The 27,832-nt window shown below is 37.2% G+C and overlaps 1 protein-coding gene across 1 annotated transcript in view; it reads right to left on the bottom strand.

Annotated features, from left to right (window-relative positions):
- The window catches only part of TGFBRAP1 (transforming growth factor beta receptor associated protein 1), a 1,222,189-nt gene that overhangs the window by 664,490 nt on the left and 529,867 nt on the right, over nt 1-27,832 (bottom strand). The gene's annotated exons all lie outside the window — the stretch shown is intronic.

The following is a 27,832-nucleotide window of genomic DNA, read 5'->3' as shown; positions in this document are numbered from 1 at the left end:
TAAAACATCTAAAAAATTGTTCTTTTGAGGGCAATTTAAAAGAGCTGAGCTAGTCTGGCTTGTTTGTAGAAGCAAGCAGAGGATTAGTAGCAGATTTCTATGAACTGCAGAAAAGGTAAGTTGCTGAGTGTATTTTTAACTTTATTTGGGGGGGGGGGGGCAAGGAAACCTAGGAAGAGGACTGTAGAACGTATTTTGTGCAAGTCCTTATGCTAAGATGATTTGGGGGGGGGCGGGGGTGAGGAGCTGTGATTGTAACAGTTTTATTTAACTTTTGTCCAGAATTCTTCTGCTAACAGATTGAGGAAGGAAAGCTTGTCTGTAGTTAATGCACAGATTTGATGTAGTTTTTTTAGCTAGTCTTGCATAAGACTGTTATTTTAATGTATACTAATGCAAACCCTGTTATACTAGTATTGTGTATAATGGCAATGTATACAACTATCCCTGATGGTACACCTTTGTTCTATGATATTTTGCTTTGTCTAAAGTTATTGTGCTGAGAGGTTAGTAGGGGGGGTAATGGGCCGAGAGAATGTTGCATAATGTTCAGATATTTGCCTGTTATTTGTCTCTTTTCATTAAAATATGTGGGGTAACACAATGCATTTTACTGCAAAATCTGTTATTCCAGCATCTTTGTTTGGTCATAAGCACATTATCTTTTAATGTTACGCCTTTGTGTTTTTATTTTGATTTCACTTCATCCAGATTTATTGTGCTGAGACACTGGGGGTAGGGTCTGTCAGAATTCTGCAGAATGTACTGATATCTTAATGCATAGCAATGCAAACCCTGTTCTACTATCGAAGTTGATCATAGCAAAGTTTTAAACTATCACCGATGTTATGCCTTTGTTCTGCAGCTTTTTGGAGTTTTTTTTGGCTTTGTCTGGAATTGTTAAGCAGAGAAGTTAGGAGACAAGTAGGGGCTGTGAGGATGTTGTACAATGTTTAGATGTCTGACCTGTATTTTTGTTCTGTTACTCATCAAAAAAGTGGATTCACATAACGCATGCTACTGGAAAAAATCTTGCTATTCTACCATCTTTATTAGTTTATAAGTAAAGTGTTTTAAATCCCTAATGTTACGTCCTTGTCTTTTTTTTTTTTTAATTTGTTTTTACCTCCTCTAGAATTGTGCTGAGACTTTGGGGGGGGGGGGTGGCTAGAAGGTACTGATTATTTTAATGAATGCTAATGCAATCCTGTTATTCTAATATCTTTCTAAGTTTATCATTGCAATGTTTGTAACTATCCCTGATGTTACCTTTGTTCTGCGGTTATTTTTGGCTTGGAATGATGCTGAGAAGTTAGGAGGTTGGTAGGAGCTGTGAGAATGTTGCACAATTTCCAGATTTTTGTTAGTTTTGGTCTGTTCATTAAAAATGTGGGGTCACACAATGCTTAATACTGCAAAATCTTATTCTAGCATTATTAATTTATAAGTCCAGTATTTTTAATTCTTAATGTTCAGTCTTACTGTAGTGCTGTATTCATCATGTGTGGGTGTCTATATCCTGTGTGTGACAGTCTGTGTAGTTGTCTGTCTTCTGTCTCTGTCCTCTGTGAGGGAGTCTGTGTGGGTGTCTTTGTGTACCTCTGTGGGACTGGCTACCTTGAAGTGGTACAGAGGCTTGTCATAATGTAACAACATTGCTACTAGCGTGTGTGTGTGTGTTTAAATCTGTGAGTGGCTACCTTGCTCTGGAACAGGGACTTGTCATAATGTAACACTGATACTAAATTTTATTTATTTATTTAATATTTGTTGACCGGGAAATTCCAACTAGGACAGAGCCCATTTTAAGCGGAGGCCTGGGGAGAAACTCCAGAAGCATGTCTTTGGAATGTGGGAGGAAACCCATGTGAATGCAGGAAGGACATGCAGACTCTGCACAGAAGGAACAGCAGCTGAGAATCGAACCGGAGAACCTCTTTCTGTGGGGCAATAATAATAACCGCTGCACCACTGCTCCACTCCAGTCAGTGTGTGTGCGCACTATTGTGAGTGGCTACCTTGCTGTAGTACAAGGGCTTGCCATAATGTAACACTGGTACTAAATGCCAATCAGTGTGTATCTTGGCATTTCAAGTCTTTTTAATGGTCTGAATGTAGTTACACTATACAGTGATCATTAAATGGTGTGGCATGAGCTTGATAGGGAAGGGTGTGTGACAGCAATGTGGTCAGACTTTTTACATTCTCCTGGGGAGGGCCCCAACTTGAAACTTGCTGGGTGGCCCCCCAAAATGCTTGCAACAGCCCTGAGCACATGCATATAATTACTGAGCACGTGCCATTTTGAGTGAGTAGCTAGAGTGTGAGCATGCAAGTATGTATTCAGTCAGTTAGTTTAAGTTTAATGTTCCTGCCATCCATGCTTATGTATTTGTATACAATAAACTACTTAAATGAACACGTAAGCCTCAATGTCTTCTGCATTAGCACGTAAGAAAAGCGACAAAGTGTCAGAATGAGATCCAGAGTTACAACTATGAGGCAACCAGTTAAAGTTGGATGAATATACAGAAGTGGATCATCCCTACTGCTCAAACGATCATAATACAAGTCAGAAACAAATTCCAGGTACTAACATTTGCTTAAATGATTTTTTTTGCTATAAGTATAAAACGAAGCACTCAGAATGCTCTCAACGACCTTCTTATTAAACGAAAGGTCTGGAACTGAGACATACTGATAAAAATATTCAAAATAATTACGAAAATGCTTGAAACAATATCCAAATTGCATAAAATGTACAAAAAAGGGAAAACAACCATATTGTTTTGCTATGTGGTACTTTTTTCATATTAACTAAAGATATTCAAAGTATATGAAGTGTGCAAAGTATTTAGAAGTGTGTTCCTTATTACAGTGCATTTATTTCACAAAGTACAGTTATTTCAAAGCATATTTCACAGAGTACAGAACTTCGAACAGTTTATTGTGCATTGGAATATTATTACAAGTACCTGGTGTGTGTGTGAATGTTCGTATATAATTACAAGGGCCAATTTTGCATTGTGTTTTACTACATTCTGTGGGCATGGCAAAAGGATTTTGCAGACCCGCACCGCTTGTGTTTGATAACAATATTGCAGAAAATTGGAGAGTGTTTGAGCAGGAATACGAAATTTTCATACAGGCTGCTTTTTCTGACAAAGATGCCCATTTATTCTGCTTAATTTAGCTGGTTTAGTGGCCACTGAAAGAGAGTGCTCATTTCCGTATGCACCTGATGTGTTTGCAGGGGAGGGGGAAGACTTCCATATAGTGGTACCGGCCGAAACAAGGGAAGACCCTGAGTGCTTAAAATGTAAATTTAGAGAAATGCGTAACCCCCAAACAAATGTTACAATGGAAAGGCACTTATTTTACACAAGGGATCAAAAGCCAGGTGAAACTTTTGCAGCATATATAATTGACTTGAAAAACAAGGCTAAAATGTGCACATTTGGTGATCTGAAAAAATGACTTGATAAAAGACGGGCTTATGTGTCGTATTAATAATAATGCAGTGAGAAATATTTTGTTTTGAGACAGTAATTTAACATTGAATAAGGCCACTGAGATTTGTCAGATATACGAGCTTACAAAAAGGCACACAAATATGCTTACAAATGAGAATAGCCGTGGAAGGCAGTTACAAAGCTCATGCTGATAGTATGCAGCACGTAGTTAAAAGAAACAGGTCCAAGCACATGGCGGCTACTGGCAGGTCCTGTAAAATTCCCTGGGAAACCCCAGAGTCTTTTCAGCAAATTCCAGAGCATGCTCTGTGAAGCATAAGTGTGAGTCAGCAAAGTCAAAACATGTGCCCCCACCCACCTTTATAGCCAACTGCCGTAACTGTGGTGGAAAACACAAACCCAAACAAGAAAAGTACTTATCTTTTGGTCAGCAGTGACACTCTTGCAATAAGCAGAATCATTTAAAAAAAATTGTAAAATCAAATAAGGAATATTCTTTTATTAACAGATGGCATTCCAAGAGGCAAGGTGATCAATTAAAAAGCTGCAATCCTACATTTTATGTTGATGGTGTATCTGTGCTTGGTGAAACAGTCAATGCAGCAGACTTCTGGGCAAAGAATGAGATCTTTTGTACTGTTTGGATTAATGGGAGTCCTGTAGAGCTCAAAGCAGATACTGGCTCAAATTGCAGTTATGTCAGCAGAAACATCTGCTAGATTAAAAGCTGCAGAACAACTTGATTTGACAAAGTGTGTGAAGCTTGTTGCTTATGGTGGTGAAGAGATTCATACCGAAGGCACAGTGGTGCTTTCATGTTACTCTGTTGGGAACAGCTGTGACTTCTAATTTTTCATAGTCAAGAGACACGCGCAGTCATTATTAGGCCTCAAAGACAGTTTGAAAATAGGACTGCTTCATTTAATAAAGAAGTTCACCATGTAAGCCTGAATGACAAAAGTTCAAATTTCACTCAAACTTTTTTCTGAGCATGCTGATATTTTTGCAGACAAACTAGGCAAACTACCAGTTCTGTACTCCATGAAGTTAGAACCAGAGGTCAGTCCAGTTATCAGACCAGCACGGAAAGTTCCAGTAGCTATGCAGAGCAGAGTCAAAGCCAAGTTAGACAAAATGGTGCAGCTATGAGTAATTTGTCCAGTAGAAGAACCTACTGAATGGGCATACTCCATGGCAGTAGCTCATAAGAAAAGCTCAGATGATAACAGAATATGTATTGATCCAAAAGATTTGAACAAAGCATTAAAAAGACCTCATCATCCAATGCACACAGTTGAAGAGGTTGCTGCCCTCATGCCAAACGCCACTGTTTTTTTTTCTGTCTTAGATGCAAAGAGTTCATTTTGGCAAATTTTGCTCGACTGAAAATCTTCATTATTAACTACATTTGGTAGACCATTTGGAAGATACAGATTTCTGAGAATGTCATTTGTAATAAATTCTGCCGGTGAAGTCTTTCAGCGTGTGATGGAGCAATTTTTTTCTGGCTATCCCTGTACTATTACAGTAGATGATATTCTAGTAGCAGGCAATGGTGAAGTCAAATATGACAGAAACCTCAAGAAAGTTCTGGAAAGAGCACGTGAAGTGAATCTTAAGGTGAATCATCAGAAGTGCAAATTCAGGCTACAAGAAGTTATTTATGTTGGTCACTTGTTTACCAGTTCCGGCTTATGACCAGATCCTTCAAAGCAAACAGTAAATTGAGATGTCAGCTTCAGACAACGTCCAAGCCCTACAATGTTTTCTTGGCATGGTCAACTATCTAGGCAGGTTCATTCCAGACTTAAGCCAACTTTCAGCACCGCTAAGACAGCTGACACACAAAGATGTAATTTGCTCATGGTCAGAACAGCACCAAAGAGTACTTGATGTCCTGAAACAGAAAATTGCTAACCCACCAACTCTCAACTACTATGATGTTCACAAACCAGTTACTCTTTCCTGTGATGCTTCTAAATTTGGTCTAGGTGTAGTCATTCTTCAAGAGAGTAGACCAGTAGCCTATGCAATGACAACTCTTACCCAAACCGAGATGCAGTATGCCCAGACTGAGAAAGAGTTTTTTGGCAATTGTGTTTGCATGTTTGAAGTACCATGATTAAATTTATGGTCAACCTTATCACATTGTCAGCCCACCTATCTGGAATTTTGTAAATAATTATATATCATTTGAGAATATCAATATGATTTATATAGAAGTGTGACAGAAGGCGATACTGCCAGCACAGCTATCTGGAATTTTGTAAATAGTTATGTGTCATTTGTGAATATCAGCACGATGCAATTGCTTGTGTTACCACTATATTAGAACTGTATGTCCTATTGCATAGACATGTGTGCTGAAGAGATATTTTATACACTATTGTAATTGTTTAGCTGTATGTATTTTAACAGGAGATTAGTTTGTAAAACTTAAGGATAGTTGAGATTGAAGTATTTTATTGACGGGCCATGAAGAAGACATGTTGTCTTTCAGTTTCAGTCAACAGGAGACAGGATATCTACACTAGGGGACTCTCTGTGTTGTTTTATAAGTGTTTTATTGTTTTATGTCTTCTAGCAGTTGCAAATATCTGAAGGCTATGTATTTTCACAGAGAGATGTTAAATGCTACCAGCTGCAGTGGGGGTTTAGCCTGGGAACTGAAGTCAGGTGACAAAAAGTGATGTCATGCTGCAAGTATCCCAGCAGTAATATTTGATATTAATTTAAGAACTCTCTGAGAGAGAAAAACAGGGCATTTTGTGTTTTATCTTTGACCTCGAAACATCCATTCACCACTTCTGCCTGCTTGTTGGCTGTAAGTAAGTTTTTAGGGCATAGTACCTCTTTTACATTCAGACAGGAATATACTAAAGTATAGCTTAGATATTTTCTTTATTTATTTGAGACTGTTCTGCAATGTTGTTTTAAATATTTCCTGTGATTTTGAACTCTGATGTAACTGATTACTTACTGAGTATTGTCTTGTTCTTCTATTATTTATTATTAAATATATTTAAACCTATCTTTGTGGCTGATATTTGTGAGACATACTTAAGCTCCGACAGCACTTCCATATTTATTTGGTGACACTGTGGCCCACTCATAATAGCCTTGTCTCTTGGTGAAACTACCATTTGAATTAATAGTAACATTACACAGTAGGATTGGACACCCTTTGCTAAGGGCCTTAAGGTAGCTGATAAGGAGCTGGCTGATGGCAGTGAAAACTACCATATAGTCTAGGCGGGATGGCATAGCTAGTAAACCTTTGCCAGCCTTTCCCAGGTGCGTGTGTTTCTGTACAAATCAAATCTCAAAATGTGTGTGCGTCAGTTACTTGGGAAAGGACACGAAGCACTGGATGGACAGAGAGGGTGCTGGAGGTCTTAGCTTGGCCACTCAGCTGAGATCTCAACTCTATACCAGTGCCAGTGGGGAGTCTTATTGGGGATCTGGAGAAAAAAAGAAAGAGCAACCAGCCCCAGACTGACTGTGATCTATATGTGCTCTTAAGGAAAATTGCATTTTACTGTGTGTGTACTTATCATCCTCCCAGTGTGTACATTCCCCACTGTTGCCAGTGGTGAGGATTGAGGGTCCTTGATTACAGGGCCAGTGCAGGGGAGTCACAGACCCATCCAGATCGAAACGGATCACCAACCTTTAGTGACTATTTTGAGAAAGACTATGCATACAGCTCCAGCTAGACTGCAACATATGATGCTCAAATTGCAAAAGTACAATTTCACTCTTGTTTACACAAAAGGCAAACGTCTTTATTTTGCTGATACTTTACCCAGATCGTCCAGAAAAAAACACAGAACAGCTGGTGTACTATTTAGGGATGTAATCTAAAAGTTACTTTTCTAACGGGTAAGATGATTTGGGGAAAAATAAAAGGAGTTTGGTTTTCTTCAGATTAAGAAGGAGTTGGTGGTTACAAAGCTAGTTTTCAATAGAATTAAAGACACATTATATAATCTCTTCTAAACTTTCTAGACATTTTGATAGGCAGATCTGGGTTGAGGTGCCTGCATGCTGTACAAGGGATATATTTGTATACAAGTATAATGATTATTTATAAAGATATTAAATAGAACACGACCAAGGAGAGATCTTTGTGGTATACCTGTGATGATGGGTAGGTAAGGGGAAAGGATAGAATTCCATTTGACTGCCTGGTAGTATTCTGACAAGTAATGATTAAACCGTTAAATAATAGGTTGCAAGATATCCGTTGTGGGCAGTTGTAGTAGGAGTTTTTGATGAGACACAGTGTTGGAAGTTTCTAATAGGTCTAGGAATAAGGAAGATACAAGTTTACCACTATTCCTGGATTTACTTACATGTTATCTGTAAACGTTAGGAGGGCAGTTGTCGTGTCAAGGGCAGGTCTAAACCATATTGAGTATCAAGTTAATAAAAAATAAAAAAAAGAAAACTTTGTTAAGGCACATCAGGAGACTGTGTTAATAAAGTTAAACATCAGAGGAAACTGTTTTAGTGCTTCTGTTCGTTTTATTACAGAACTTCATCAGAAATACAAAACAGTTAAACCCCCAAATTATATACATTACCCTTTTTTGTATTACTTGATCATCCAATATAAGCATTGTAAACGTTAATTAACAATAAAATACTCAAGTTATTTTATAAAATACTTTCTTCAAAAAATCAAACCAAGAACAAACTTTGCAGTGTGGAGGGTGTGATGTTCACTTTCTAAATTATGTTGTGTACTTAGTTCACTTAATAAAAATCAGACTGTAAAATATAACTATAAAATATGTGCTCCAAAATAATCAAACAGAAAATAGCAGGTAGTCCACAGTTGAGTTAAAAGTGGAATATTCTTTATTGAAACACACAATAAAGCAATCCAAGTTGAGTATAATGAAAAGCATCAAAAACATTCCTTATATATAATCAGGAGCAAGGGAGTAGTTACAGATGGTGGTTCTGTTAAGAGCAGTAAAAAACATTAAAATCAATCCTTTAGCCAAGCCACCCTTCCTCCTTAACACCATAGTGTAAGCAGAGACTGTGCTAACTAAAACTGAATCTAGAAAGCTAGAGACAAATTTCAATCTCACTTGTATAGACTAACCAACTAATCATAACTTTATTAAGAAACCACACTAGCTAAAAAAATGACTGACTAACAAAAAGATCTACCGGAATAAATATCAATAAATATACAACTTTTAAGAAAGATCAATTTCATATCAAATAAATACTTCATCAGGTTTGTGTGTCGAAAACAAATCATAATATGAATGAGCATTTGTATAGATATACAACTGAAAAGCTAAATAGGATGAAAAAAAAATAAAAATAACTGCTAAACTGAAAATACAGTGATAAATGTTAAAAATAAAGCACCATGTCTATGGGGATTTGTTAAAGTGTGGCATCTAAGAGAACATTTGAGAGTGTAAGACTGCACTCAAGAGTAACTGCAACCTTTAAAACCTTAAAAAAGACTAGGTCCATGCACATTACGTGCACTATCAGACTTTCACTGCCTAAAAGTCCCATATCAGCTGAAACTGAACACTTTTAAAAAATCGGGGCTTAATTCTTATTGCTCCATAAAAAGCCTACTTGATCTCAGAAGACTACCCCACTGTTTAAAAGACTTATATGGGACTGATTAATGCTAACATTACTTGCTTTTATTGTGGTTAAAAAAATATATCAAACACTGTTTACTTCTTTTAGCACTAACTTACAATGTTATAAAGGACATACTTTAGGTGGCTTATGTATACATTAAAAATGTTTGATGGCTCCACATTAAATGTTACTTTAGATTTTAAACTGAACACTTTTGTTACATTTTTCCTTTTAGGCAGTGAAAGTCTGATAGTGCACATAATGTGCATGGGCCTAGTCTTTTTTTTTTAAAGGTTGCAATTATTCTTGAGTACAGTCTTACACTCTCAAACTAATTGTTTTCTTAGTTAGATGCCACACTTTTAACAGATCCTCATGGACTTAGTGTTTTATTTTTAACATTTATCACTGTATTTCCAGCTTAGCGATTATTTTTTTGTTTTTTCATCCTACTTAGGTTTTCATTTGTATATCTATATATATGTTCATTCATATTATTTGTTTTTGACACATAAATCTGATGAATTATTTATCTGATACAAAAGCAATCTTTGTTAAAGGTTGTATATTTACTAATATTTATTCTGGTACATGTCAATTGGCAGATCTTTTTGTCAGTCAGTCATTTTTTTAGTTAGAGTGGTTTCTTAATTAATAAAGTTATGATTAGTTGGTTAGCCTATACAAATGAAATTGTAATTTGTCTCTAGCCAACTACATTCAGTTTTAGTCAGCACAGTCTCTGATAACACTATGGTGTTAGGGGGGAAGAGTGACTTGGCTAAAGGAATGATTTTAATGTTTTTTACTGCTCTTAACAAAACCACCGTCTGTAACTACTCCCTTGCTCCTGATTATATATAAGGAATGTTTTTGATGCTTTTCATTATACTCAACTTGGATTGCTTGTTTATGTGTTTCAATAAAGGATATTTCATTTTTAACTCAACTGTGGACTACCTAGTATTTTCTATATTATTATTTTGAAGCATGTATTTTATATTTATATTTTACAGTTCAATTTTTATTGAGTGAACTAAGTGCATAACATAATTTAGGAAGTGGACATCAGACCCTCTACATTGGTTTCTTCTTGGTTTGTTTTGGACCCAGTATTGGTTGCACACCGGGTTTTTCTGAGACTTCGAGGGATACCACAAAATCATTATCTGACATATTTCAAAAGGCTTATCAAGAGCTTCTAGGCACTAATAATGTCCATAACTTCCCCAATCTCACCCATAAAACACTGATAATTGAGACTTTGTCATTTATAAGGGGAGGGGGTTAACCACAACTGACAAACAAGCTCCCTTTTTTCAAAAATTGCTTTCCAAATCCCCGACTACATTTTGTGGAATCCTTTCCAAAATTTAACATTTTTTAAAAATTCTTGCATACAACGCTTTGACTATACAGAGCATTTCTCTCACCTTTTTTCCTCACAGCATAACAACGCTCATAAATCCTTTGTCTTAAGGCCCTCTCCATTTTTTCAATGTTTTCACAAGTTAAACATTGTGCTAAATAAGCCACCCCTTCAGTATTGTAATTAAACTGCCATTACCCTTTAAGAACCTTGGAAAAGAGGCCACTGTCACATTAACGCCTTCATAAATATACCAGCACTGGGAACAAGCCCCAAATTTGCTTCACCGTTACTAATGACGACCTTTGTCTCAAATTCAAATTTCTTCCTTTCTGGTATACAAACCTCGGTTGATCACCACGCTTGTTCACCAAATATTCAAAACAGTGCAAGAAACTTCTCTGTGTAGAAGATTTTCAGTCCATATATCTCTAGTTAGTCACTGTATACTAATCAGATCAGACAATAGTAGTAGAAGTAGCGAACTTAAACTCGTCTTAAGTAAAAAAAAAAAAAAAATATATATATATATATATATATATATATATATATATATATAAAATTGTACAGAATTACTAAGTATTCAAAAGCAATCCAAGCAAGGCAGGCAGTCGGTTTCCAGTGAAAAATCCTTTATTAAACACACAGACAAGCGATCCAAGTAAAACAGAAATAGAGTAATAGTTTCCTCACAAGCTTTCTAAATATATATATACTTTTTATCAGGCAAGGGAGTGGTTTATTGTGCTGTAAAACAAAGTCTTATTGGTACACACATTAAATTCACATCCCTTCCCCCATCAGTGTGACATTCGAGCTGGTCCTGCCCTACTTAGCAGCTGTCATAATAATATAACCCTTATGTACTTTAAATAACATTTATAATGATGTGGTACCTCTTATTTAACCAGATTATTAAGTCTGTGATTTTATCCAAGACAATATACTACATGGCTGGAAATATATCAGCCTTAGTACATTTGGCAATCAAAAAATATATATAAATATATACATATACTCTTTGCATGCAAAAAATCAATTGTAAAAATCATGTTCTATTTTCATAACCTATTTTTAACAAAGATCGCTTTTGTCCTTCTAGACTTCTTCAGGTCTATGTTCATGAACCCCAAAAACTATCTATAAAAATATTATTGCATAGTACTGTTATTACACATCACTTTGAATAGTAAAGTAATGTCTTTCAGGTTTTTCCCAGTTAGGGGTCACAACAGCGGAACTCTGATCCGCTAATGATTGGCAGCGGATTTTTATGGCGCCGAGTTGCCAGCCCGACACCAAACCTTCAAAGAAGGCACACCCATTCACACACGTACCTACCTGCATGTCTTTATACGTCACTCGACCATGGGGAGGACATGCAGACTCCACACAGAAGGCACTCCAGCCGAGAATCAAATGGAAGAGCCTCTTGCTGTGAGGCGACAATGCTAACCGCTGCACCACCGCAGCCCTTATTACACATCATTTTGAATAAAGTGGAAAAAAGAGAACCAGAAAAAGAAAAAATAATAAGAAAAATGTATGATGATGGAAACAAAATATACACAGATTACAACTGATTTAAAATGGTATTTAAAACCAACTGGTAGAATAAAATAAAATAAAATAAAATTAGTCATGTAAACAATGTGGCAATTTTCTAAGTTCCAGTACACTTTTAATTGAACAGTAGTGGTTTAGTCTAGGCTTCCTAAAAGAGTTCGGCTTTAATTGCCACATGAGTGCCTATTTCTCCAGAATATTCGGGACGTCTCCATCACAATCACCCATGTCTAAGCAATCCAGGATCTGGAACTTAAAACCTGTGCGTCTTTTATGAAGAGAAAGGTGTTTGGCTAGTGCATTATTTTTACATCCGGAGTGGTTTTCTGACAGATGACATGAAATCCTATGCTTGAGTTTATTTACAGTCTTGCCCACATAGAACGCATCACATTCATTGCAATGTGTCCTGTAAATTACGTTTGTAGTGTTACAGTCACCACCTGCACTGGTCTTAATGATTTTCTTTAAATAAGGGCAATAAAAACTATCACCTTGCTGTATAAATATACAAAATGTACAATTAGTTTCACATCTTTTAGTGTTTCTCTCATATGGTCTAGGTTTAAATTCAACAAAACTTCTAATGTTCCTGGCCTTCCTATAAACAAAAGAATGGGGCTTCACCTAAGATGTTAATCAGAAAAGGGTTTCCTGTGACAATGTCCCAGTTTTCTTCAATAACATTTCTGATACTGTGATAATCCAAAGTGTATGTCAGGCTGCAGCTATTTTTGCATTTGTTATTCTCTGTGGAATTTCTCAACATTCTCCTACTGGGGAGGTTGAGTGAAGGTGTTTCAGTCCTTTTCAGTTCTATAATGGGTTCCAGGATGTTTTTTAACATCTGACTTTCATAGCCTCTCACTTGAAAATCATTTTCTAAGTTGTTCAGGTTTCTCAAAAATGGCTCCATCTCTGTGGTAATTCTAGCTGATCTATAGCCCTGGGACTTCACCACATTATACTTGGTTTTTGTAGGATGTAGACTTTTACTGTTGAGTAATAAGTTAACCCTCGTTGGTTTTCTGACTAGATCAGTGGTGATTCTGTTATTGTTGGTGTCCTTGGAAATATGCACATCTAAGAAAGTAAGTATAGATATGGGAAGAGGTAAACTTCAGGAAAGGGGGTTGTTTGATTGAGGTAAGTGATAAAATCTCCAAGCTGCAAGGTGTCACCTTCCCACACAATAAAGATGTCATCAATAAAACGTAAATCCAGTTGTAATTTAAATGTATTTTATTTTCATCACCATTTTAAATCAGTTGTAATTTAAGTCTATATTTTGTTTCCATCAACATTTTAAATCAAAACAAAAATACAAGAAAAAGTGAAGTCACTGAATCCTTTGCATGAACCTTTAATACCACAGATTAAGCACTTTCAGCCAAAAACATTGGCCTTCTTCAGAACAACTCAATGAATGCAACCCTCTTGTATAAAATGGTTAGAAATCTTAACCAATCACATCTAAATTCCAATTAGTAAATTACAAAAACTAAAGAAGAGAATGGAAGGTTCCCGGTAACTTCAGTTGTAAATCCACTTACATGGCTAAATGTTCGGTCTGTTGTTCTTTCTTTACTGGAAAGACCAACAGGCAATTAAAAAATAGAATATACAAACATTATTATGGCATTAGAAAGAATAACTTGGACAATGCCCTTTACAAGCACACCTTTACATGTGCAGGTGACAATAATAGAGTTAAATTTTAAATTTTATTTTGGGGTTATTGATCATGTTGCCCAGGATTTTAATGGAGACAGAGATGGGAAATTTAAATGGCAGATTTTGTTGGATGCATGTAGGGCACTAGGTTTGAACAATGGAGTTAATTACAAAGCAGTCCTAAAAAGAAACACATATTATAACAAATGCAAATAGAATGTACATTTTAAATGTTTTATGTTAACATTTTATTTGAGCAATATGTTACGTGGTTGCCCCCCCCCCACTTTTTACTTGAATTGTTTATGTGAATTTTTTAAGTGAATACATTTCCAGACATGTAGGACGTTGTCTTGGATAAAATCACAGACTTAATAATCTAATTAAATAAGAGGTACCACATCATTATAAATTTTATTTAAAGTACATAAGGGTTATATTATTATGACAGCTACTAAGTAAGGCAGGATCAGCTCAAATGTCACACTGATGGGGGAAGGGATGTGAATTTAACATTTGTACCAATAACACTTTGTTTTACAGCACAATAAACCACTCCTATGCCTGATAAAAAGTATATATATGTATATATATATATATATATATATATATATATATATATATATATATATATATATATATATATATATATATATTTAGAAAGCTTGTGAGGAAAATATTACTCTATTTTTGTTTTACTTTGATCGCTTGTCTGTGAACTTAATAAAGGATTTTCGACTGGAAACAGACTGCCTGCATTGCTTGGATTTCTTTTGAATACTTAGTAATGCTCTACAATTATATATTTTTTATTATTTTTACTTGAGATGAGTTTAAGTTCACTACTTCTACTACTATTGTCTGATCTGATTAATATACAGTGATTAACTAGAGATATATGGACTGAAAATCTTCCACACAAAGATGTTTCTTACACTGTTTTGTTTTTGGACCCACTATAATTGTTTAGTGGGTTGTTTTGAGACTTCGGGGATACCACGGAGATTACTATTTTTTGTTTGTTTGTTTTTTTTTTTTTTTACAACCAAATATTCCATCACAATTCCTAGCCACAATATTCTGTACCTGCGAATTTATATCATTGTAAGTTAAGACCATGGCCAGACTGAAATAATTAATTTTATTGCTATTTCCATTCCCACACAAGCCTCCATTTAAAATGGGCTTAAATCACCCTTGTCTTTTACAGAGAACTTGACTTAATAATCTCATTCACTAATGGTTCAAGACAGGCCCTATCAATAAACATCCCCCCTCTTTAAGATTCTAGAAAAATATGTGCACCTACAACTTCTCCACCATCTTACACACAATAACCTTCTTTTCCACACTTAACATGGCTTTAGACCTGCACACAGTAGCTCAACAGACTTATTATCTTTCATGGACTCTGTCAACAAAGCCTGTGACACTGGCAAACTAGTATCTGCAGTATTTCTAGATATGTCAAAAGCATTTGATATGGTATCTCACCCCAAACTCCTAAAGAATTTTCCACCACTGGTCTATCCTCCTCCTCACTTCAGTGGTTTTCCAGCTACGTAGCTGACAGGCAGCAAACAGTAAAATGGCAGGATTCTATCTCCCCATATCACATCATCCCCACAGGTGTACCTCAACGATCCATCCTTGGCCCATTACTATTTAATGTCTTCATCAATAACTTACTTACATCCTCCTGCAAGGGCACTCTAATCCAATATGCAGATGTCTCCACTAACATCTGCGTATCAGACACATTACCTCACCTACAACACATAACACAGCAAGCTTTTTGAACATAGTTCTCCAATGCTGAACTCCTACTTAACCAAAAAAAAAAAAAAGCTCCTTCTCTTCACACACAAACCTTATAGCTCCAACAAAAACTTACAAGATCTTTTCAGTCAACAATACTGAAATGGAATTGGTTCAGCATACCAAACTACTAGGTGTCACAATGACCTACACATACAAAACAGTATCAAAAAAATCTTCCAAAAACTAGACATGCTATACAAGAATAAAAACTTGTATGAGGAAAAAACGTTGCAGAACACTGCTGGATAGTCAACAATTTAATAAAATCCAAATCCAAGTAAAGGACAGTGCAAATCCAAATTCAGCAGACAATAAAACGATTACAGATGAGCGCTTTCGGGTACAACCCTTCTTCAGATGACTAACAAACAAAGCTAAAACAATTTAAAATAAAGCATAACCAATCAAAATCAGTAAATTACCCGCCTATTTTTCAGGGCGGGCTTCATAGGAATCATCTCGTTAAGACCTGGAAGTCTGTGTGCCAGTAATTCAACAATCCATTTGGCCTCATTAAACTCTGTTATGTTCTTAATATTACCCCCCTCTACTGTTCAACCTAATGTTAACAATGGCTTTAAAACTAAATTTATGTTGTGCAAATTTCTCTACATGCCTATAGAGGGCATTATGAGTATCAGCATTCCTAATAGCTGATAAATGTTGCAAGATCCTAACTTTGAACATAGAATTCGTTTTGCCTACATAAAAACTATCACATTGATCACACTCTGCCATATATACTAGATCTGTAGTCCTACACGTGGCCCTGGCTTTAAACTCAAAAGCCCTCCCAGTAACTGGATGTATAAAGCCGGTGGTTCTATTGATATGAGCACAGGCTTTGCATGAACCACATGGTACAGTACCTGGTTCAACCTTGAAATATTTAGTTACAGTTGGCTTATCATGTGATAAAATATCTTTAGGGTTTTTATTCCTTCTGAAGCCAAAACAGGGATATTCCCTTACTATAGAGTGAATTCTGTCATCAGTAGTTAAAATATTCCAATTCCTTCGGACTACATCACAGACCCCTTTTATGTTGTTACTATAAGTAAACGTAATTTGTGGTTTCTTTTTATATTTATATTTGCTCCCATCTAGCTGAGATAGTCTATCTTGCATACCAGAAAACAACCAGGGGGTCGACCTATCACTTCTATGTGTCTTACTATTATAAATAACTCTTTTGGTCATAGATTTATTATAACCTCTTTCACTAAACAAATCAAACAGTTTGTCAGCCTCATCATTAAACATTGTTTCATCTGTACATATCCTGGAAACCCTGCTGACCTGTCCTTTGATAATGTTGGAAAAAGTATGCCTAGGATGCATACTATCAAAGCAGAGAAGGGTATTCCTCCAACATTCCTTCCTAAACAGGTGTGTGGAAAAACCTTCACTCCTTTGGGTTAAATGTACATCCAAAAAATCAATATTGCTCCATGAGCTATTGGCCGTAAAACGCAAAAAGGAGGTGGAAGAATTAATATAGATTAAAAAATCATTAAATTGTACTTCATCACCATTCCACAAAATAAAAATATCATCCACAAAACGCCTGTAAAGGGTTACATGTTGAAGCCAGCTATTATTCTTTAGGACAAACCTATTCACCCAAAAAGACAATGCCAAATTAGCATAAGTATTGGCACATGGGGTGCCCATGGCTACCCCATGTGCCTGCCTATATAGGTTATTAGCACCCATGAAAACATTGTTCTCCAGAACCAAGGTAAGCAAATCAGTAATAACATTTATCTTAGAGCCATCCACTTCCATTTCATGTAACACTGTATAAACAGCCATGACACCATAATCATTGCTAATGGCTGTAAACAAATTCTGTATATCTATTGTGGCCATTAAAAGTAACCCATTGCTCCTATCAATGTTCATGGCCCTTAACGTCATTAAAAAATGTCCTGTGTCCTTAAGCACTTCTTCAATACGATCCAAATATGGCCTTAAAGTGAATTCCAACCATATAGATATATTCTCTGTGACCCACCCTCTACCTGACACAATAGGTCGGAGGGGTGGGTCAATTAAACTTTTATGGATCTTGGGTAACGCTTTAAAAATAGGTGTAACAACATCCTCCTTTTTTAAAAAATTAAACAATTGCTCATCAATACGCTCATTGTCCAATAATTGCTTGAGTACATTATGAACATGCGTCACCACTAGCTTAGCTTGTAGGGGAATCCCCAAACATTTGTTTCAAAGCTATAGTTCTACAAAAAAGCATTAAGTCAATGATGACCTCATTATAGCACCTTTCTTTGCTCGGAACAAAAGTTAAACCTTTGTTCAGAACAAAATTCTCATCCTCTGATAAAACATGATGAGAGAGATTGTAAACAGCATTGTTATAAAAATTACCAGTCACTCGACAGTTCTCCGTTTTTTCGTTCCTCTTCCTTCGCTCAGGGATCTCTTCCATTCCCCCTTCTTTTTGACCGGCGCTGGAAGCTGCGCCAAAAAATGCTGTTGCTCCTTTGTGTCCTTTCTTCTCACTCCTTGTCTAATGGAGTCACAATCATCCACCAAAATGGATGTAGGGGCATGGTCCAACAGAACAACTCTATCCGTTGTTAAAGATGTTGAGATGACTGGAGTCCGTTCTTTACTAGATGATACTCCTTCTGAGCATTGCCCCAATAAAACACCATCAGAATCCTCGTCAATGGAAGTTCGTCGCTGAGGCTCAAAACTCTCATCCCTGGTTACTTCCTGTGTTACGATTCGATTTCCTGTCTTACATACTTCTGCTGGGTTCCTATGGGTCTGCTCTGGGACACGCTTAAAGGTAGAGTGTTGATCTGCTCTGCCATGGCGTTCCTTCGGCCAAACAAAGATATTTCCCCGTGTAAAATCATCACAGTCCCTTTTAAGTTTATGGATTTTCTGTTGTTTCAGTTTGTCATCGCTATCAGATAGCGTGACATAAAGTTGTTCAAGCCTGCTCACATATCTATCATCTTTAAACTCAGTCTCAAGTTTCAGTTGTAGCGGGCTTCATAGGAATCATCTCGTTAAGACCTGGAGGTCTGTGTGCCAGTAATTCAACAATTCATTTGGCCTCATTAAACTCTGTTATGTTCTTAATATTACCCCCTCTACTGTTCAACCTAATGTTAACATTGGCTTTAAAACTAAATTTATGGCAACTTATTAACATCAATACAGGCTTCAAGTATATGGAGCTGCTTATGGATTTCTTTCAACCAGAAATGGAGAAATTGAAGAAAGATGTAGAGTCGCTACAACTGAAACTTGAGACTGAGTTTAAAGATGATAGATATGTGAGCAGGCTTGAACAACTTTATGTCACGCTATCTGATAGCGATGACAAACTGAAACAACAGAAAATCCATAAACTTAAAAGGGACTGTGATGATTTTACACGGGGAAATATCTTCGTTTGGCCGAAGGAACGCCATGGCAGAGCAGATCAACACTCTACCTTTAAGCGTGTCCCAGAGCAGACCCACTCTACCTTTAAGCGTGTCCCAGAGCAGACCCATAGGAACCCAGCGGAAGTATGTAAGACAGGAAATCGAATCGTAACACAGGAAGTAACCAGGGATGAGAGTTTTGAGCCTCAGCGACGAACTTCCATTGACGAGGATTCTGATGGTGTTTTATTGGGGCAATGCTCAGAAGGAGTATCATCTAGTAAAGAACGGACTCCAGTCATCTCAACATCTTTAACAACGGATAGAGTTGTTCTGTTGGACCATGCCCCTACATCCATTTTGGTGGATGATTGTGACTCCATTAGACAAGGAGCGAGAAGGAAGGACACAAAGGAGCAACAGTGTTTTTTGGCGCAGCTTCCAGCGCCGGTCAAAAAGAAGGGGGAATGGAAGAGATCCCTGAGCGAAGGAAGAGGAACGAAAAAACGGAGAACTGTCGAGTGACTGGTAATTTTTATAACAATGCTGTTTACAATCTCTCTCATCATGTTTTATCAGAGGATGAGAATTTTGTTCTGAACAAAGGTTTAACTTTTGTTCCGAGCAAGGAAAGTTGCTATAATGAGGTCATCATTGACTTAATGCTTTTTTGTAGAACTATAGCTTTGAAACAAATGTTTGGGGATAGTTCAAGTGTCTCTATGGGGCTAAGACAACCTAGTTGCTTTATTCCCCCATTTACTGCTTCTATGCATACTTTTATTAAATGTTGTGAACGTGATTTGCTACAATATTTACAGCATGGTCATGATAAAAGGTTTTTTAATTTAACAACAGCCCAACGTGAAGCTCTATATAGTTTGAGTAAGAATGAGACTATTGTCATTAAGCAAGCAGACAAAGGGGGAGCAGTAGTGGTTTTAGATGCCACATACTATCTTGATAAAATGAAACATTTATTGTCTGATACGGACACTTATATACCCCTAAATCCCCTACAAGCTAAGCTAGTGGTGACGCATGTTCATAATGTACTCAAGCAATTACTGGACAATGAGCGTATTGATGAGCAATTGTTTAATTTTTTAAAAAAGGAGGATGTTGTTACACCTATTTTTAAAGCGTTACCCAAGATCCATAAAAGTTTAATTGACCTACCCCTCCGACCTATTGTGTCAGGTAGAGGGTGGGTCACAGAGAATATACCTATATGGTTGGAATTCACTTTAAGGCCGTATTTGGATCGTATTGAAGAAGTGCTTAAGGACACAGGACATTTTTTAATGACGTTAGGGGCCATGAACATTGATAGGAGCAATGGGTTACTTTTAATGGCCACAATAGATATACAGAATTTGTTTACAGCCATTAGCAATGATTATGGTGTCATGGCTGTTTATACAGTGTTACATGAAATGGAAGTGGATGGCTCTAAGATAAATGTTATTACTGATTTGCTTACCTTGGTTCTGGAGAACAATGTTTTCATGGGTGCTAATAACCTATATAGGCAGGCACATGGGGTAGCCAAGGGCACCCCATGTGCCAATACTTATGCTAATTTGGCATTGTCTTTCTGGGAGAATAGGTTTGTCCTAAAGAATAATAGCTGGCTTCAACATATAACCCTTTACAGGCGTTTTGTGGATGATATTTTTATTTTGTGGAATGGTGATGAAGTACAATTTAATGATTTTTTAATCTATATTAATTCTTCCACCTCCTTTTTGCGTTTTACGACCAATAGCTCATGGAGCAATATTGATTTTTTGGATGTACATTTAACCCAAAGGAGTGAAGGTTTTTCCACACACCTGTTTAGGAAGGAATGTTGGAGGAATACCCTTCTCTGCTTTGATAGTATGCATCCTAGGCATACTTTTTCCAACATTATCAAAGGACAGGTCAGCAGGGTTTCCAGGATATGTACAGATGAAACCATGTTTAATGATGAGGCTGACAAACTGTTTGATTTGTTTAGTGAAAGAGGTTATAATAAATCTATGACCAAAAGAGTTATTTATAATAGTAAGACACATAGAAGTGATAGGTCGACCCCCTGGTTGTTTTCTGGTATGCAAGATAGACCATCTCAGCTAGATGGGGGCAAATATAAATATAAAAAGAAACCACAAATTACGTTTACTTATAGTAACAACATAAAAGGGGTCTGTGATGTAGTCCGAAGGAATTGGAATATTTTAACTACTGATGACAGAATTCACATTATAGTAGGGGAATATCCCTGTTTTGGCTTCAGAAGGATTTACTGATTTTGATTGGTTATGCTTTATTTTAAATTGTTTTAGCTTTGTTTGTTAGTCATCTGAAGAAGGGTTGTACCCGAAAGCGCTCATCTGTAATCGTTTTATTGTCTGCTGAATTTGGATTTGCACTGTCCTTTACTTGGATTTGGATTTTATTAAATTGTTGACTATCCAGCAGTGTTCTGCAACGTTTTTTCCTCATACTACTTTTTTTTGGCGTTTAGCAGAACTTAGGTGAGGAGCCTGGTTTCACTTTTTGACTTTTTGAAAGAATAAAAACTTCCTCACAGCAGCTACGAAAATTACCCTGGCCAAAACCTACCTCTTGCCCTCACTGTTATATGGGGTGACATGTCTAACTAAATGACAGCCACATTTGCCATAAACACAAGCCCTCTAATTCATCACTGCAAAGCCCTACATTCCCTAAGATGAGACTAGGTGACATCACCAATGCTATGGAAAGGAATGAAATTAAATGGATTATAAACCTGAGAGCGGACAAGTCTCCAGGTCAAAATGCAGTGGTTCCATTACGCCCTATAGTGTAGAACAGGAGACCTACTATTGGTTAGAACAGGAGGAGTATGTATATTTATACATTTTTCATTGGTTTAATTTTGATTTAATCTCTGAAGAGGGAGTTGGCCCAATGCTACCTTTCAATTGGTCACCAATGATTTTATTAAGTGTTTCCCCACTTCACTCATTACAATCTGAAGAAGGTTAAATCCGAAAGTGCTTAATGCTGACGAAGTATCAGGGGATTTTATCTCATTTTATTTGTCTTTGGGTTCTACCCATTTATATGTGCATTTTGTCATTAAAGAACGTTGGTCAGTGGTGGTGTTTCTGGTTGTTTCACTTCTTTCAAAACTTTTGATTTTATCACTTAAAGTTTTACCTCCAGTATTGCAGGTTTTTCACAACGGACATGTTTGAAAGTAGGCTTCCGCTGAAAAAAGTTAAAAATTCATCAGGGTAACTCTGTCATTCGAAAGTCTGCCCCATAGCCATTTGGATCTGAATGGTCATCATATTGTACCAGCACTTTTTTGGACATTATCAACATCCCCACCAGCCCATTCATTCAGTATAATGTGACCAGTAATAACTGTTCCTTTAAGAGATGGTAGAGTAGTTGTTTATGGACACATTTTTCCAATATTTTTCTGGGAAGAATAAGATGGCAATGAGTCTGAAAGTCTCAACAGAAGTGCCACCTTTGTGGAGAGGGATGATAAGGAATTTTTTTCCAGATGGTAGGAATATAGGATTCCTGTACTGGCCTGTTAAGGATACAGACTGGACATGCAATGGCACTAGCAGCAATTTTGAGGTATTCTGCAGAGGGTGAGCAGGGTTAAAGTTTGGATAATGTTTTTTTTTTATGAAAAGTAGCAAATAGCTTCAGTGTGAGGGTATTAGTGGATGGGGGTAGACATGACTCAGGGGAGTCAGATAAAGATTAATTGGTGAGGGCAGCTATGCTGTCAATGAAGTTGTTGGTGTTGTTGTTCTTCTTTCGGCTTTTCCCAGTGAGGGGTCGCTACAGCGGACCTCTGGTCCGCTAATGACTGGCAGTAGAGTTTAACGGTGCCGAGGTGCCAGCCCGATGCCCAACCGTCAATGAAGGCACGCCTATTCACGCATGCCTTTCGAACGCTACTCGACCGCGGGGAGGACATGCAGACTCTGCTGTCAATGAAGTACAAGTTAAAATGAAAGTTACACTCACTATTACTATGCATCTGTGTTATCCATTTTCATTCTTCCTCAACAAATGGGTCTCAGATCTGACCCTTTACGTCTGACTCTCAGCTCCTCCCTTTACCCATAATGACCCTGACTACTGCATTACCTCAGATAGAGTTTGCTGCTATTATTCTTTCTTATAAATATAAAACATTATCATAGTACCTTAGAAAAAGTGAAATAGTAACATAACAGGGACTCAAACAGGAACTGTAGTTCCTAACAAAAATTTGAATCAGGACACTCCCAAAGACATCGATAGGGGGAAGTTGAGGAAGAATGAAAATAGATAACACAGATGCATAGTTATGGTGAGTACATAAATTTTATATCTGATGTTGTTACTTTCATTCATTCCTCAATGAATGGGACAGAGTCCCCAGCTGCAGTAACCTTGGATGGCCCTCATCGAAGGATGTTAGGCCCATTCTAGATAAGTTCGATACTGTACTGTGGTATACTAAACACTTTTTACAGGACCTATATGGATTTATGGAAAGTTATGATAGAAAGCATGATTATATGTTTGTTACTTTAGATGTGGTATCTTTGTTCACAACTATACCGAACACTGAAGGGGTTGAATATCTACGTAGGTACCTGATTAATCACAGTGAGTACGAACACAGACTTGTGGAGTTGATATGTGACTTCATGGATGTGGTACTTAATAATAATATATTTGTGCTTGATAACTGTTACTATAAACAGAAGCATGGTGTGGCAATGGGGGCATGCTGTGCAAACAGTTACGCTAATGCCGTAATGGCGCAATGGGAGTTGGTGGAGGTATTTAGAATGGAATTATATTTGCAGAAAGTGCTTTTTTACCATTGTTTTGTTGAAGACGTCTTCCTGTTATGGGGAGGGACCTGAGAAGATTTAGAATGATTTGTTTTGAAACTGCATGAATCTAATGCTTTTCTGAGATTCACATATAAATGGTCATGTAACTCTATGGAGTTTCTCGATGTATTAATAAATAAGTGTTCAGACCATACATTGACTACTAGTTTGTTTAGGAAGGAGTGTTATAGAAATTCAGTACTCCATAGGAAGAGTATGCATCCTAGAAGGGTGTTTAATAACATAATAAAAGGTCAAGGTACGAGAGCTTCTCGACTACATAATGTTGATTTGGATTACAAGGGTGGTCATGAGACACTAAGAGAGACACTGAGACATAGAGGCTATAAGGATAGTGAGGTGGATCCCATTTTGTCAGATGTGGACTCTATGAGAGATGGGCGAACTAAGCCACATTTTTCCTCCCTTCTAGATTCAGTTGGAGTTATAAGAGGGACTGAAAAGTTAGATGACTATATGGGCAAGGTCAAAGTTTCAATGGCCTATACAAGCAATGTTGATTCTGTTAAGAAAGTATTTCAGAATAATTGGCACCTTTTGATGATGGATGATAAGATCAGTAGAGTGGTAGGGGACACTCCTTTGTTTGGATTTAGGAACTGTAAGTCGCTCAAAATGATGTTATGCTATCCAAATAAAGGTACGACAGTATGTGATAAACAATATGGAACATATCCCTGTGGTTCATGTACCTTCTGTGGTTTGACAGATAGTGATGCTACTTTTATGCATCCTGACTTTAACAGGAGATATACATTTAGTGTAAGTGTAACCTGCACTACTAAACACTTGGTATATTTAGCACATTGTGAGTGCTGTAAAAAATTCTATGTTGGGAAGACAGATCGAATCCTTAAAGAGCGCATAAGGGAACATTTATATAGTACAAGAACAGAAAATAGTACAAATGCACTTGCTAGATATGTGGCAGCTAGTGACAAGTTCATTATTTTAGTTTTAAAGTTATACAAACGCTTCAGATGGGTGCTAGGATGGGGAACATTGAAAATAGGACTAGTGAGGCAGAACTTAGATGGATCTTTAAGTTGAGAGCTGATAAAGGATCAGGCCTGAATAGTACGGTCTCTGTCAGACCAATACTTGATAAGAGGGGCATACCTAGACAGAATATGTTTTGCCAGTTGGTATAGTTTAACCTATAGGGTACTATGTTTAGTTTTAATACTTTATGGTTTTATGATTGCCATTTGTACATTGAAAGGGAGTTTTTCCTTTAATATATGATTTTTTATATGATGTCATCTGAAAGGTAATTGATGTATGCAAATGAATACTGACATAGGATATGTTATTGGTGAATTCAAACTGTTTTAATTGATCATATGACTTTATAAAGTGTATGTCTGTGTGTTTTACTACCATTATGGTCTGAAGAAGCCAATGTTTACTTGGAGAAAGCGCTTACCGACTTGCAAGTATTTTACTAAAAGTGTCTAAACTATCTAACAGTTTTGTAGAACTGCAGAACCAAATGCAGCCCTGTTTCTTGAGACGATATCCAACTTGTAATGAGCAATAAAGGTATGAGCATTAGACCAAATGACAGCTGCACAAATATCAATATAAGTTCTGGCCCAAAAAGCAGCTGACATAGTCACTGACCTAACTAAATATTGTTTTGGTTGTCTTGGCAAGGTTAACCCTCTTGAGGAGTAAACAAGAGAGATCCAATCTGTTATCCATTTGGCTATTGCAGTTTTTGAAACTGGTTTTCACAATTTACTGTTGGCAAATGAAACAAACAAGTGGACAGTTTTCCAGATTTCTTTCATCCTAAGAAGGTAGAAATGAAGTTGCCTATGTACATCTAAAGTGGTGAAGTATGTATTCTCCTTTATTGTCAAATTTAGGAAAGAAAACTGGCAGGTTGATGACTTGACTGATATTTGTTTCTGAGGCAACTTTGGGTAAAAAGTAAGGATTAGTAAGCAAGGTAACCCTATCTTTATGGAAAATCAAGTAAGGCAGTTTTGAAGAGAGGTCTTGGAGTTCAGAGACTCACCTTGCAGACGTTATAGCTACAAAAAAAAAAAAAGGAATTTGAGATCTGCTTTAGCCAAAGGCTCAAAGGATGATTGTACTAAATGTTAATACAACATTAAGATCCCAAGGTGGAGCAGGATCCTTTATCGGGGGTCTAAGTAAAAAGGTACCTTTAAGAAATTTACTTACTTATTTATATTTGTTGACAGGGAGTGTCTGACTGGATGTAGGTCCATTTTCAGCAGAGGCCCTGGGAGAAAAGCTCCACAGTTAAAATAAACAGACAGTAGTTACATTGGACTACATAGCGATTAACAATTTACATAGCAATTACTTACAACATATTTACAGATGAAGAACATAGTACATCAGTAGACAACTAGAATCTTTACCTGTGAAGTACATAACAGACATTAACAAATGTTACAATAAGAAGTTCCTGCTGTATAATAAGTACTAGGCTTATGAGCATCTGAGCTTGCTATAATCAAGGTAGTTAGTGGATTGGAAAGAAAGGTAGTGGTTGGATGGGGTGGGTGATATTACAGTGGGAGTTGCAAGGGCATAGCCAGCATGTTTTTAGGTGCGCTTTTAGTAAAGTTCTGAAGTGGGTGCATGATGGTATGGAGGTAATTGTGGGTGGGAGGGAGTTCCATAATTTGGCTATGGTGCAAGAGAATAGTGCTTCACCAGCAGAGTTACTGGCTTTAGTGATCTGCAAATGATTTTTGTTGCTGGATCTTAGTGGTCTGGTGGTGTGATAGGGGTGGAGTAGATTCTGGAGGAATGGGACATTTAGTGGATGGTTTACTAGTTTGTGGGCGAGTGAGAGTTGATACCACTGAAGGAGGAATTATATGTGATACTTTCTACAGTGTGGGAACGTAATTTTCTGACAGAGATCGGTTAATCAAGATGGATACTGGGCAGGCCAGAGCATCAGCTGCGATTTGTAGGTATTCACTTGGGAGGTTGTCTGCTGCTAATTTGGTGGGCTTAAGTTTAGTTATGAGTTTTTTTATGTTGGAGGTAGGTACAGGAGAAAAAGAGAAGGCAGTGGGGAGATTATTAGTTGAAGGTGTGGGTTGGAGGGGAGGGGGGTTGTGTTGCTTAGCTAGTGATAGTATGGTTTGTGTGAAGTGTGTGTTGAATGAGGTAGCAATATTTTCTGAGAAGTGAGGGATATTAGGAGGAGGGGTACTGACTTTACCTGGGTGGAAATGCCTTACATAACTTGGATGATGCTAAGGAGAAAGCATGATCTCCAATGTAGAAGTTAGAGATGGCTGCCAGTTGAGCTTTGATGTTGGAGAACCTCGCCCAACCTTGAAAAATAGAGACAAGAAAATCTAAAACAACAGGGAATGGAGAAGTGAAAGGATCCAACTGTATCTGCTGAGCCCAAAAAGAAAACTGTTTCATTTACTTTTATAACTCTTTCTTGTAGAGGGCTCCTGAGATGAAAAAAAAATTTGACAAACAGGAAAGGAAAGCCTGGAATGTCTCGCCATCATTGGAATTGGAGAAACCATGCAGTCAACCTGAGGCCTGCAATGTCCAGATGAGTCATACCTGATGGATGTGAAAGGTGATCTGGATTGGGGTCCAGTTTCCAAGAAAGACATAGAAGATGAGACCACAGGAGGGGGGAACCACACTTGCAGAGGCCAAAAAGGTGCAATGAGGATTGCCTTGCTCTTCAACCGGAGTGCTTTCTGAAGGAATTTGAGGATTTGAGGTAGGGGAGGATAAGCATAAAGAAGTCCGGACAGCCAAACGTGGACTACAGCATCTCTCAGTGACTGTTCCTGAGGGGGAATTAGGTCAAAGAACCTGCTGTACTTGTTGTTTTGAGGGAAGAAGTGAATAGATCACAGCAAGGCTGACCACATTGAGATGCCTGGTTGATGCGGTGAGTAGCCAGTCGTCTAGATAAGAAAACACCCTGAATCCATCCAGTCTTAGCTGGGCTGCTACCACTAC

This window comes from Protopterus annectens, chromosome 5.part0 (genome assembly GCF_019279795.1).
Source record: "Protopterus annectens isolate FY-2018-M chromosome 5.part0, PAN1.0, whole genome shotgun sequence".
Taxonomy (NCBI): domain Eukaryota; kingdom Metazoa; phylum Chordata; order Ceratodontiformes; family Protopteridae; genus Protopterus; species Protopterus annectens.
This window is presented reverse-complemented; position numbering and strand designations above follow the sequence as displayed.